At 44.3% G+C, this 14859-nt stretch overlaps 1 pseudogene; it reads right to left on the reverse strand.

The window, feature by feature from the left end:
- Positions 1–5238: 5238 nt before the first annotated feature.
- On the reverse strand, positions 5239–5935 carry LOC110320751 (annotated as a pseudogene).
- Positions 5936–14859: the final 8924 nt, after the last annotated feature.

Here is a 14859-nt window from a genome sequence, read left to right on the forward strand (position 1 = left end):
TCTCAACATTATCTTCCAAGCTCCTACACAACATCCCACAGAGCTCTTAACACCGAAAGACTTAACAACTTCTAGCCCAAAGTTCCAAAGTCCTTCCACAGTCCTCCCCAAAACATGGTCAGATTGTCACAAGAATACCCCACTATGCTGGTACCAATTTCTGTCTTAGTTGGGGTTTTACTGCTGTGAACAGACACCATGACCAAGACAAGTCTTATAAAAAACAACATTTAATTGGGGCTAGCTTACAGATTCAGAGGTTCAGTCCATCAAGGTGGGAGCGTGGCAGCATCCAGGTAGGCATGGTGCAGGAGGAGCTGAGAGTTCTACATCTTCATCCAAAGGCAACTAGGGTGAGGGTCTTAAGCCCACACCCACAGTGACACACCTATTTCAACCAGGTCACACCTTTTCCAACAAGGCCACACCTCCAAATGGGGCCACTCGCTAGTCCAAAAATATACAAACCATGACAGTGTTTTACCTTAATGTTTGCTTGTGCACCACATACGTGCCTGATGCCCCCCAGAAGTCAGAAGATGGGGTTGGAGATATGGATGATTGGGAATTATCATGTGGGGGCTGGGGAGCAAACTCAGGTCTTCAAGAGCAATATGTGCTCTAAACTATCCCACTGTCTCGGCAGCCCTTGCTCATTCTTTCGGGCCTCTGGCCAGAGAGGGTATTGCAGCCAATGGGGAAAATAAAAGTGATGTTTGTTTTTTTGTTTTTAAGATTTATTTATTATTATAAATAAATACACTGTTGCTGTCTTCAGACACACCAGAAGAAGGTGTCAGATCTCATTATGGGTGATTGTGAGCCACCATGTGGTTGCTGGAATTTGAACTCAGGACCTTCAGAAGAGCAGTTGGTGCTCTTACTCACTAAGTCATCTCACCAGCCCCCTAAAAGTGCTGTTTTAAAGACAAACTTGGACTAGAAGTAATGGTTTTGCCATTCTTCCCTCTGGTTTTATGTCTGCCTCTACCAAGGATAAAAAAGGAGTTTGTCTTTCAATGGTAAAAACCATACCATAGTGCCTGTGAGATGGCTTGGTGGGTAAAAGGCAGAGTCCACACAAGCCTGGTTGACCTGAGCGCTATTCCAAGAACCCATGTAAAGGTGGACTGAGAGAACTAAGTCCACAGAGCTGCCCTCCACCCCCATGTTACCTTGGTAGGAAGGAATACCAGGGAATACTAACTGGGTGAAGGAGTCTTAGGCATGGTTAGGAAGAATGGGTGGGGCACTGGAGAGATGACTCAGCCTCCGCAAGCATTGGATGCTGTTGCAAAGGGCAGAAGTACAATTCCCAGCACCCACATAGATGCTTATAAGCATCTATAATTCCAGTCCTATGGATGCTTATGGATGCCCTGCTGTCTTCTGGCTTCTGTGGGCACCAGGCACACATGTGGTACACAGATATGCACATGCAGGCAAACACTCATACAAATAAAACAAACTTTCTCTTCTGGGCAACATGTATAGACATGCAGACAATGGACTGCATGTGGTGGTAGACACCTTTAATTCCAATACTGGAAGATGTGTCTCTGTGAGTTCAGGCCAGCCAGGTCTACATAGCAAGTTCCAGGAATGCTATGGCTGCCTACATAGGAAGAACTTGTCTCAAAGAAAACAAAAGCCACTTTGACTGGAGAGATGGCTCAGTGGTTAAGAGCATTGACTGCCCTTCCACAGGTCCTGAGTCCAGTTCCCAGCACCTACATGGCAGCTCACACCTGTCTGTGACTCCAGTTCCAGGGCTTCTAACACCTTCACACAGACATACATGCAGGCAAAACACCAATGCACATAAAATAAAAATAAGTTATATATTAAAAAAAGAAAAACAACCAGAAAATTAAACCAAACAAAAAAAGAGAAGAGAAGAGAAGAGAAGAGAAGAGAAGAGAAGAGAAGAGAAGAGAAAAAAAGAGCACTGACTGTTCTTCTAGAGGTCATGAGTTCAATTCCCAGAAACCATATGGTGGCTCACAACCATGTGTAATGTGATCTGACGCCCTCTTCTGGTGTGTCTGAAGACAACTACAGTGTACTCATACAAATAAAAGAAATAAATCTGAAAGAAAGAAAGAAAGAAAGAAAGAAAGAAAGAAAGAAAGAAAGAAAGAAAGAAAGAAAGAAAGAAAGAGGGAGAGGAGGGGAGAAGAAGGTGGCAAGTGTCCTTATATGAAATGATGTCCGAACTATTTTTAAATTATTAAAAATTTTCTGCTTGTGGACGTTGTACATCGTGGTGCGGAGCCTAGTGCGCACCACGATGTACAACGTCCACAAGCAGAGTTGAAGCCCTTGAAATTTTTCTTTTTCTTTTTTTCTTTTTTTTTTTTTTGGTTTTTTGAGCCAGGGTTTCTCTGTGTAGCCCTGGCTGTCCTGGAACTCACTCTGTAGACCAGGCTGGCCTCAAACTTAGAAATCCGCCTGCCTCTGCCTCCCAAGTGCTGGGATTAAAGGCGTGCGCCACCACACCTGGCTTAAGATATCTGTTTTTTAATTAAAAAAATACACCTATCAGTATTCTTCCTCCATGTATCTCTGCACACTACTTGTGTGCACGATGCCGGCATTGGTCAGAAGAGGGCACTGGATCCCCTTGAGCTAGAGTTGCACATGGTTGTGAGCCACACTATGGGTGCTGGGCAACCAGTCTAGCTCCTCTCCAAGAGCAGCCAGTGTTCATAACTACCAAACCATCTCTAGCCTTGGAATAACATGCTGATAGAAGATTAACGCTGACAAACCATTGATGGAGTGTGTGTGTAGAGTCCTTTCTCCAGCATGAAGTACTATGTGCTATTATAGAATGAAGCGCTGCTATTGGCACTGGCAGCAACTTGTAAATTGGGAGTGATAGCTGAGATGTGACTGTGACCATGGCAGGCATGCTCAAGGCACATAGCTTCTGGCCTCCACTGTTTCGTTGCTATGTTGGTGCTGAGCCCACACAGGCCAGGATGATGGCAAAGTATTTGCTGCAAGGGGGATTGAAGGGAGGGTCAGAGCATGCTCCAAGGAAGTTCTTGGGAACAAATGTTCATGGTCATTGCCTTATGGCAATAGCACTCAACCCCATGAGCAAACATGTTTGGTTTTTTTTTTTTTTTTTTTTTTTAGATTTATTTATTTGATGTATATAAATACACCATGCTCTCTTCAGACACCCCAGAAGAGGGCATCAGATCCCATTACAGATGGTTGTGAGCCACCGTGAGGTTGCTGGGAACTGAACTCTAGAAGGATCTCTAGAAGAGCAGTCAGTGCACTTAACTGCTGAGCCATCTCTCCAGCTCAAGCAAGCATGACTTAACTGAAGACATGACTCCAGGCAAAGCTTCTGGTCAGATTCCTGACCGAGACAAAGAGAGCAGAACAACTGCCCCTTGTGGACACTGCTCACTCTGTACATCCCATGGACTCCACCGTGGACTGCCCGAATCAGACCACGACCGCCTTCACCTGGAACATCCACGACAGTCAGCTAATGGTGGTGGTGAGATAAAGGATGCGTTTGCTATGTGTTCTTGTAACTGTGGCAGAAACTAAACCTGCCAGGCAATCCAAGTCCCTTTGCCTTATTTCACATCTCTGGAGTTACCGGTAGTTTGGTCTTGCACAGCTGAAAAGCAATGTGATCAAGACAACGAAGGGCTTTGTTGCAAGGTGAAACTCCTTCCAGAGCACTGAGGCTGCCAAGGTGTCCAGGCAGGCATAAAAGAAATGATGGTGCTGGCTGCTGCACAGAAAGCCAGTGACTGCTTCGACACGGGCATCACTAAGTGGTGGTGGCAGCAACATCAGTTTACACGACTGGCTTGTGATCCAGTCAGCATAGCTCCGCTCCCTCTTCTTTATCCCCACTGAACCTCTTACTAAGAATCAACTTTCAGGCTGGAGAGATGGCTCCATGGTGAAGGGCACTGGCTGAAAGAGGTCCCAAGAACTTGGTAATAAAATTTCAATTCCCTGGGAAGCATCCTGGGCTCCTCAGAAGAAGCCACTGATAATGGGCCTTTAGTCACTGATGGTCCTGGGACACCTAGCCAGAGAAGATCACAAGGCCAGAACTGAGCTGCTCTCTGAAACTCCTCAGGGTCTCACCAAATATAGAGAAACTAACATAACAGCCAACCGAAAATGTACTAGTGTCACTGTCATATTAGAGCTTACCTAACCCTTCTGGAAAATTCCCCCAGCCCTGCATAAAAGGGGGCCTACAAGTCCCTTGAGTCGTTGTCATTTTGATGAACAGTTAACCCCTGCATGCTGGTCATTTCTGCAGAGTAAATGCTCTTTGCCTTTGCATACCGTTTGAGTCTGGGCTCTTCCTTCAACAATTATTGGAGCCTAACAGCTGCTCTTCCAGAGGATCTGGAAAACTCAATTCCTAACACCCACAACAATTGCTATCACATCACAACTGTCTGTAACCCCTGGGAAGATCTGGCATCCTCAGACAAATGTACATGCAGGCAAAACACCAATGCACATTTAAATACAAACAAACAAATAGAACTTTAAAAAAAGTTAAAAAGCATCAACTTAAAACAGGGTTTCTCTGTGTAGGCCTGGCTGTGCTGGAACTCTCTCTGTTGTATACCACTGCCCAGCAAAAGAATCAACTTTCCACATCCACACCATTCGGCTGTCTAGGTTGGGACAGATGTCCTGTTCAGCACTTACATTACGCCAGGCTTAGTATCTGCCCTGAGTCCAGTTTGACGGATCCCCTATTGGGCAGCCAAAGGCAGGTACAGATCTCTTTATCCAAATTATACTGAAAGAGAAAACTCTTTTACACAGACAGTAAAAGCTTTTCAGGGGAAAGAGAAATGGCTCAGTGGGTAAGAGCACTGACTGCTCTTCCAGAGGTCCTGAGTTCAATTCCCAGCAACCACATGGTGGCTCACAACCATCTGTAATGGGATCTGATGCCTTCTTCTGGTGTGTGTCTGAATACAGCTGAAGCGTACTCATATAAATAAAAAATAAATAAATCTTTTTTTAAAAGCTTTTCATTATTTTATAACATGAAAACTTGACCTAAGTGAGGTAGGGGATGAAGGTAAGTAAATTACTAAGTCAAAAACCTGATAAAAAGTGAGGACATGGTATTGTCTTTACATGTAGTAGCCTTTTTTTTTTTTTTTTTTTTTTTTTTTTTTTTTTTTTTTGAGGAGTCGCATTTAATGCCAAGGGAAGGAAAGATGCTTAGGGTGCTGTCTCTGGCAGAGGATGCCTTGGTCCTGATCTTGGGCCAGGAGACAAAGAAGCAAGGAGTGCAGGGTCTGGCAGACAGGTGTGTACCCCAGGCTGCTCAGGTGTAGATAATCATACATGTCATGGTGACTTATGGTGCCATCGGAATGCACAAAGCCAGGTTCTGCATCTAAGAAATGGGCTCAGGGTAGCCAGCTAGTGCTGCCTGAACCAGCTCGTTTACCTGTCGGTTTTCTCCCAAAGTGGGTTGGGGTGCTGGCCTCTCAGAAGCAGGCCCAGCACAGCCACCCATGCCTGGGGCTGCAGCTTGTTCACCAGTTGTACTATGGCTTTGGTGCCATCTGTCACTTGATCTGCTGTGTGGCTATGGTTGTTGGTGCCCACCCCAGACCACTACAATCTTGGGCCGGATGTGTTCCAGCTCCCCATTTTCAAGCCTCCAGAGTACATGCTGTGTGCTGTCACCGCCAATGCCAAAGTTAAGTGCATGCAGAGGTGAGAAGAGCTCCCGCCAGATCTCACACTGGTGCATTAGCTGAACCAAGGAGTCCCCGATAAAGACTACTTCGGGTTCCTTGTCTTTGCTGTCCGCTACAAATCGATGGAGCAGAGACATCTAGCGCCTGTAGCCCTTGTACGTCCTGCACAGGCGTGGACTTGCTGGCTGGTTCTTCCCTTCCTCACTCATGCTCAGCATCGCAGCCCCCTGAAAAGCCGACAGGGACCAGAGTCAATCTAGCACCCTCCGTCCGAGGAGGAAATCACTTGCTGAAGCGTATGTATGTATGTATGTATGTATGTATGTATGTATGTATGTATTTTTCTTATATGCATTGGTGTTTTGCCTGCACACCTGTCTGTCTGAGGGTTCCTTGTCTTTGGAACAGGGGTTACAAACAGTTGTGAACTACCACGTGGGTGCTGAGAATTGAACTCAGATCCTCTGAAAGAGCAGTCACCACAGATTTTTTTTTTTTTTTTTTCTGAGACAGGGTTTCTCTGTGTAGCTCTGGCTGTCCTGGAACTCACTCTGTAGACCAGGCCTGCCTCTACCTCTCAAGTGCTGGGATTAAAGGTGTGTGCCACCACCGCCCGGCCACCACAGATGTTTTAACCACGGAGCCATCTCTGTAATAAAACTACAGTTTTTTCCTTTTGGTTGCAGTCTTCTTTTAGTGAAATTCTGTTGCCATTGCTCACAGGGAGTTTACAGTGGGAGGCGTTTACCTAACTCTTAATCTAGGTGATTGGGGATGGTAGACTTAATGAATTTCTGTATTATAGGCCAAATTTACACAGATTTAAGTTTCTGTCCAGTAAATTTTATGATCACTGTATAATTTAGATGAACGTCTTAAGCAGGAATAAATCTTTGTTTCTTTCTATTTTTTTTCCAAGACAGGGTTTCTCTGTGTAGCCTCTGCTTCTGCCTTCTGAGTGTTAGAGTTAAAGGTAGGCAGAGGCAGGCAGATTTCTGAGTTCAAGACCAGTCTACAGAGTGAGTTCCAGGATAGCCAGGGCTACACGGAGAATCCCTGTCTCAAAACAAACAAACAAAAAACATCTTTTTTTAAAAAATGCCATTCTCGTTTTTCCCAAAAATTTAGTATGTGGTCGCAATGAAAATCAATTTAAAAAAAAAAAAAAGGCTAAAAGCATCAAAAACTAAAACAACAACAAAAGAATATTCCAAGAGTCAGAGGCGGATTTCTGAGTTCAAGGCCAGCCTGGTCTACAAAGCGAGTTCCAGGACAGCCAGTGCTACAAAGAGAAACCATCCCTATCTCAAAACCAGTAAATAAGTACATAACTAAAAGCAGAGTAGACATGATGGAACTAGGCGGCCAGTCCTACAGAATCACACCACGCTACAGGTCTCATGTGCGGCGAGGTTTATAAAAGGGGGTGGTTGAAGGCAGACACAGAAGCTACCTCTAGGGGGAGAAAGGAAAGAAGGGAGGAAATGGCTCTTTGTAGGGACAGAAAGTGCACGCCCAAGGGGGACATTCGGGCAGAGGCAACAGTGGGAATGCTTAGACTCTGGGCAGCTAATAATGACCTGTCTTCTCATGGCTGGGTTGTCTGGTGGTCCCATCATCACCAGGCAGAGCTGGCCACAGAGGCTGTCTGATTGCCAACAAGACATGCTTGACAAACATAAGCAATTTGTTGTAAACAGAACTGTGCTATAAGAAAGAAAAGCCAGGGGCTGGTGAGATGGCTCGGCAGGTAAGAGCACCCGACTGCTCTTCCAAAGGTCCTGAGTTCAAATCCCAGCAACCACATGGTGGCTCACAACCATCCGTAACGAGATCTGACTTCCTCTTCTGGAGTGTCTGAAGACAGCTACAGTGTACTTACATATAATAAATAAATAAATCTTTAAAAAAAAAAAAAAAAAAGAAAAAAAAGCCAGTCATGGTGGCTCATGACTATAATCCCAGAATATGAAGGCAGAAGTCAGGCGATTACCAAAAGTTCAAGACCAACCTGGGCTGCAGAATAAGTTCCAGATCAGCCTGTGCTAAATTGCTAAATTAAAATCCTGAGAGAAGGAAGGAAGACGGAAAGAAAGAAAGAAAGAAAGAAAGAAAGAAAGAAAGAAAGGAAGGAAGGAAGGAGAGAGGGAGGGAGGAAGGAGAGGAGAGAGGAGAGGAGAGGAGAGGAAAGGAAAAGAAAGAAGGAAAGAGGAAAAGAAAAAAGAAAAGAAAGGGAAGGGAGGAGAGGGTAGGGGAGTGGGGAGGAGAGAAGAGAGGAGAGGAGAGGAGAGGAGAGGAGAGGAGAGGAGAAAAGTGAAGTAGCTGGGCAGTAGTTGGGTTGGTAGAGTGTTTGCCTAGTGAGTACAGAGCCCCAGGGTCAATCCCTAGTAAGAGTGCTGGGTTAGCCTCCAGACCAGACTGCTACTGAAGCTCCTGTATCTGTAGCAATTCTTCCCTTCTCTCAGATAGCAATGGGCACCCTACTGAGAACACTGAATCACCAGCTAAGATCCAAGTGCCAGGATCCCTTGCCTGAGGAAGCATTGGTGGTCCTTCATGCTGCCCTCCATCCCACCTCCCTGCCTTTGCCCCTCTGTGCCTCTACCTCCCTGCTTGGGAGTCAGAGACCCTAACTGCAGGTTTGTGCTGTGAGCCACGCTCCCTTTTCTCAGCTATAACAAAGCCCTCCTGCCCCCCTGTCTCCCCCCACATCAGAGCCCTGCTTTCTCTTCAAAGCACCCCCATGTGTCTGTCTGTGCTGCTGGGGCCTGGATGTAACTTAAAGTCCCTGACATGCTGTTGTCTGTTTGTCCTTGGCATTAATAACTTTTTTTAAAAGAGTGATTTATTTTTACTTTATGAGTATGAGCGCTTGCCTGTAGTATATATATAAGTATGTCCACCATGTGTATACCCAGTGCTTGCATAGGCCAGAAGAAGATGTCAGATCCCCTGGAATAGACAAGTTGTAAACCATCGTGTGCATGCTAAGACCCAAACCAGGGTCCTCTGCAATAGCAGCAAATGCTCTTAGCCAAGAAGCCATGTCTTCAGTAATAACTCTAACGATGCCTTCACTCCCAACACTCCATCTTACTTTCCCCTTGAACCTTGAATCTGAGACCATCAGTAATGATTCCCCAAGATGTGTCAAAAGACTTGCCCAGTCAGGATTCTAAAGAGCGATGTACTTGGTTTTAAGTTGTATATATGTGTGTGACTCTCATAAGTATGTTTATTTATGGGCTGGAGAGATGCTCAGTGGTTAAGAACACTGACTGCTCTTCTGAAGGTCCTGAGTTCAATCCCAGGAACCACATGGTGGCTCACAACCGTCTGTAACAAGATCTGGTGCCCTCTTCTGGTGTGTCTTTACTAAATATAAAAAAAAAAAAAAAAAGTGTGGATTTCTGAGTTCGAGGCCAGCCTAGTCTACAGAGTGAGTTCCAGGACAGCCAGGGCTACACAGAGAAACCCTGTCTCGAAAAACAAAAAACAAACAAACAAACAAAAAAAGTATGTTCATTTATAAACATTTTAAAGTTAAAGGGTTTGTTTTGCTATTGCTCAGAAACAATACCTTAAAGTTTACAAACAATAAGTTTTAAACATATCCTCTCATTTCCAATGTGTTTGGGCTAATTAAACTTTGAGATGCAGTGTGACTTCCTACGTTCGTGTGTTTGTTAAGAGATTGGGGAGCTGGTGCTAGAGAGATGGCTCATTAGTTGAGAGCACTGCTCCTCTTTCAGAGGACCAGAGTTTGATTTCCAGCATCCACATGGCAGTTCACAGCCATCTGTAAGTCCAGTTTTAGGTGATCTGATACCCTCTTCTGGCTTCCCTAAGAATTGCAAGGACATGGTGCACAGAGAGACATCTAGATAAAATACATACATTGTTTTTAATGTATTAAAAAAGAAATTCGAGAATTGGGCTGGAAAGGTAGCCTATTGGTTAAGAGTACTTGGTTGTTTTTTCAGATGACCCTGGTTCTGTTCCCAACACCTACATGGAACTCAAGTTCCAGGGTATCTGGACTGTAGACACTGCATGCGTGCATGTTGCACAGACACACATGCAAGTAAAACACCCATGCACATAAGAAATAAGTGAAAGATTTAAAAAATAAACTATCAGTAAAAGTATACTTTTTTGTAAAAGAGGCATTTTTATTTTTTAAGATAGGGCTTCTCCGTGTCGATCTGGCTGTCCTGGAACTCAGTTTGTATACCAGGCTGCCTCTGCCACCCAAGGTCTAGGATTAAAGGCATGTGTCACAATACCTGGCAAAGAGGCGTTTTTTAAAAACAAGTTCTTACATGGAATTTTGTGCAAGGATAGTTACAATATAGTTATAATTTAATTATAATTTCTCTTTTTTAAAGATTTATTTATTTATTATATGTAAGTAGACTATAGCTGTCTTCAGAAACTCCAGAAGAGGGAGTCAGATTTCATTACAGAAGGTTGTGAACCATCATGTGGTTGCTGGGACTTGAACTCAGGACCTTCAGAATAACACTCAGTACTCTTAAATTATAATTTCTAGTCCCTAATTATAATTTCTAAGGTCAAGAGTTTGTCATATGGGCTGGAGAGATGGCTCAGCAGTTAAGAGCACTGAGTGCTCTTTCAGTGGTCCTGAGTTCATCCCAGCAACCACATGGTGGCTCACAACCATCTGTAATGGAATCCAGCGCCCCCTTCTGGTGTGTCTGAAGACAGCGACAGTGTACTCGCATACATGAAATAAATAAATCTTAAAAAAAAAAGTTTATCATACTAAGATAAAATCAGTACCTGATCACAATGCTCAACACTTTATCTGATGCTATTCATGTTCACAAAAACTGACTTAGAGAACAAGGGGCTTTGCTTTAGCCTTTTCCTAAAAAAGACATTTAAACCTATAGATAAATTTCTCCAAATGCTGGATATGTTTTATTATTGGGTAAAGTTTTCCCCTGCTTTGTTTTTGTTTTTTTGTTTTTGTTTTTGTTTTCAGACAGGGCTTCTCCGTGTAGCCCTGGCTATCCTGGAACTCACTCTGTAGACCAGGCTGGTCTTGAACTCAGAAATCTGCCTGCCTCTGCCTCCTAAGTGTTGGCTGGGATTAAAGGTGTGCGCCACCACTGCCCGGCGCACACCTTTTATTATTTTATTGAGTACATTGGAAGATGGCAATTAGGCTGGGCTGTAGGCAGAATACCACAAGCAGGTTAGCTGAGTCATTTGAAGCAAGGAAATGCAATGTCTTATATTTGGATGATGATTCTGTGTGTGTGTGTGTGTGTGTGTGTGTGTGTGTGTGTGTGTGTAAAACCTCATGGTATGTAACTTGTGTAGTGGGAAGGCGGGCAGTTGGTACAACCCTAGAACATTAGTTCAAGTCACTATGAGTGTGACTTCTTTTCCTGGTCTGAGGCTAAGATCATAGGGAACGGGGCTGACCGCAGTGCACTCAGATACTTAGGGTAAAATGCAGCAGATTTTTTAGCAGAACCATTGTATCTGGCATGGATTCCAGACTGAGGGCGCCCAGGCTTTGATGTAGCCTTTTGTCAGTGATTGCTATGTGAGATTTTATGGAATTCTGAAGGATAACCAGGAAGTCAAGTATGGCTAAGAATTGCTTAAGGCGCAGGTCCTCTCGGTGCCACTCCTAAGTCAGATGTGAGGTATGCTGAAGGTGTGACATGCTGAAGGTACCTTTTGGGTAACAATGAAAGAGTCCTTCTGAGAAGCTCCAAGAACTCAGTCTTGGAGTTTCAGGCCATGCCTCAAAAGCAAAGCAAAGCAAAACATCACACAACCCTCTGCAGCAGACAACGGTTTCTTTAGGAGCTGGGGATCAAACCCAAGATTTGCACATGCCTGGCATGCGTACACGTTAGTACTGAGCATGCGTACTAGCATGCGTACACGTTAGCACTGAGCAGTAAGCCCCATCTAGGATGGCTGTTGGCATGATTCTTTACTGAGAGGCTGTAGTGGCAGCTGTAGTGTGTGGCTTCTTTGGAATGTAGACTATGACCTCTCTGTACTGCGGAGCTGCTGTTTCTTTTCTTTTCTTTTTTTTTTTTTTTGGTTTTTCGAGACAGGGTTTCTCTGTATAGCCCTGGCTGTCCTGGAACTCACTNTGTNGACCAGGCTGGCCTCGAACTCAGAAATCCGCCTGCCTCTGCCTCCCGAGTGCTGGGATTAAAAGGCGTGTGCCACCATGCCCAACTTGGAGCTGCTGTTTCTTAGCCCAACAGTATATACTCCTTAGGAGTTACCCCGTAACTGGGCAGCAGTTACCCGGTAACTGGGCAGCAGCAGAGCTGAATGGGCACTCTACTTCAAAGCCTCAAGCCCGCAAGGTGTCCACCATCGCCAACAAATCTGTTTGAAGACTAAGCATTAAAAGTTTCAGCCAGTCAGAGGGGTCAAGGACAAGAGAATGTGGCCCACAGACATCAACTAAGCAGGGCTCACCCCCTCACAGTCTCTGAAGGGCAATCACGAAGCCTACCTGGGCCCATGCTAGGTCCTTTGCACATGTATTATGATTGTTAACCTTGCGTTTTTGTGGGACTCCTAACAGTGGAAGTATCTGTCCAAATGCAGTGTTGTCTCTGACTCTTTCTCTGGTCTCAGGACCCCTTTCCTCCTGGGTGGTTACCTCACCCAGGCTTTCCATAAGGATTTGTGCCTAGTCTTGTCCCATTTTGTTCTGTCTTGTCCAGTGGCTATCCCTGGGAGGCCTGTTCTTTTCTGAAGGAAAACAGAGGAGGAACAGAGGATCTGAGAGAAGGAAGGTGGGGAGAAATAGGGGAATGGAGGGAGGGCAAACTGCAGTTAGAATGTATTGAAAACAAAACAAAAAATAAGTAAAAGATAAAATAAAAATCGCAGTGTGGCTGGGCGTGACACCTTGAATATCATCACCCTGGAAGCAGGGGCAGGCAGATCTTTGAGGGTTTGGGCTAACCTGGACTACATAGAGTCTCAATTTTTTTTCAACCAGTTCTCAAGTGTATCTGTGTTTTAAATTTTCACTAGTCCTCCCAGATATTCCTCATGCAGATACATTTTTGCCCAGCCAGTCACTAGCTTCTAAAGAGCTCATTTCTGGCTTTCAATGGCTCTCTTATTTTTTTAAAAAATATGTATAGGTATTGTGCTGGCATGTATGTCTATGTACCACATGCATGCCTGGTGCCCAGAGAGGCCTGGAGAGAACATTGGAACTCCTGGCAGTGAAATACAGGAAGCTATGGGCTTCCATTTAGGTGATAGGAATTGGACATGGGTTCTCTAAGAGCAGTCAGTCACTTTAGATGCTGAATCACTCCATCCCTGGTTCTCTTATTTCTTAGTTACATTTCTGGCTTGTCTACCACTTATCTCAAGTAGGTCTTGGAAGGAGCTTGCCCTTCTGTTGTTAAGGCCTGGGTCACCTGGAGCTTGCTATGTAGACCAGGCTGGCCTAAAAGTTGCTACAGTTCTCCAGGCTCCCCAAGTGCTGGGATTACAGGTGTGCACAACCACATCCACTTTATTTCCCCCAAACTTCTCTCTTTTTTTAAAAGACAGAGTCTCGTTCTGTAGCCCAGAGTAACCTTAAATCAGGATTCTCCTGCCTCAGCCTTCCACATTCTGGGATGATAGGCATGTTCTACCACATTCTTCTCTAAAAACTTTAAAATACTCAGATGAACAAGTTACAGGCTTTCAGCCACTTTCACCTAGTTCCCACAGTTTAGTTCACCCAACAACAGCCACAAAAATACTGGTTTTCATAGCCAATTCCACACTGGTAAATCTTCCCAAAGAAGGGGTTTGAAGATGGTTCATTGGTTAAAAGCAATGCCTGCTCTTGCAGAGTTTCCAGGTTTAATTCCTAGCTCCATTCTGAGCCCCCATGTGGTGGTTCACAACCATCATAATTTCAGTTCTAGGGAATCAATACCCTCTTCTGGGCACTGTAGGAACCAGGAGTTGACGCAATAAATAAATAACACATGCAGGCAAACATCCATACCCATATAGTAAAAATTTAAAACATAAATAAACCTTAAAAAATAAAAATAAACTTCCCAGATGGGCTTGAGCCCACATCTTTAATCCCAGCACTTGGGAGGCAGAGACAGGCATACTTCTGAGTTCGAGGCCAGCCTGGTCTACAGACTGAATTCCAGGACAGCCAGGGCTACACAGAGAAACCCTGTCTCGAAAAAATAAAAAATAAAAAAAAAAAGATTTATTTATTTATTCTATCTGCATGCATACCTGCTTGCCAGAAGTGGGCACCAGACACCATTACAGATGGTTATGAGCCACCATGTGGTTCCTGGGAATTGAACTCATGACCACTGGAGGAACAGCCAGTGCTCTTAACTGCTAAGCCATCTCTTCAGCCCCATTATGATATCTTTTTACTTTTTTTGTCTTTTTTTTGGTTTTTGGTTTTTTCAAGCCCTGGATGTCCTAGAACTCACTTTGTAGACCAGGCGGGCTCTCTCCATATTTTTCCTCTCTCTGTATTTTCTCCTGAGTTACTTTTGTGTGTGTCTCCATTACTTGTATCTGGTGATCTTTGGCTTAATTTATATTTATGACTAAACACTGAAAAGCTCACTGGAAAAAATCAATTGTATTCTGATATAAATTTAGAAGAGCAGGAAAATAAGAAAATTCAAAGACATCATCTAAAACAACAAACATAGCATTTTTATTTTTGAGACAGGGTTCCACTACATAGGTCAGGTTGGTCTCAAACTTGCAATACCTTTCTCTCTGCCAGGGATTACAGGTGGCATTAATACACCTGGTCCTATCATATTTAAAAGTGTGATAAAGGATTGGAGAGATGGCTCAGCAGTTCAGACCATTGACTGCTCACGCTTTCAAGGACCAGGACAGCCAAGGCTACACAGAGAAACCCTGTCTCGAAAACCAAAAAAAAAAAAAAAAAAAAAAAAGAAAAAGAAAAAGAAAAAAAAACCAACAGATTTTCTTTGTAACAGGGCTTCTGTGCAGCCCTGGCAGTTCTGGAACTCACTCTGTAGAGCAGGCTGGCCTCAGGTACTGACTGCCAAGTGCTAGGACTGCAGGCAGGCACCACCAGTGCTGCCAACAGAGGTTT

This window comes from Mus pahari, chromosome 4, assembly GCF_900095145.1.
Source record: "Mus pahari chromosome 4, PAHARI_EIJ_v1.1, whole genome shotgun sequence".
Classification (NCBI taxonomy): domain Eukaryota; kingdom Metazoa; phylum Chordata; class Mammalia; order Rodentia; family Muridae; genus Mus; species Mus pahari.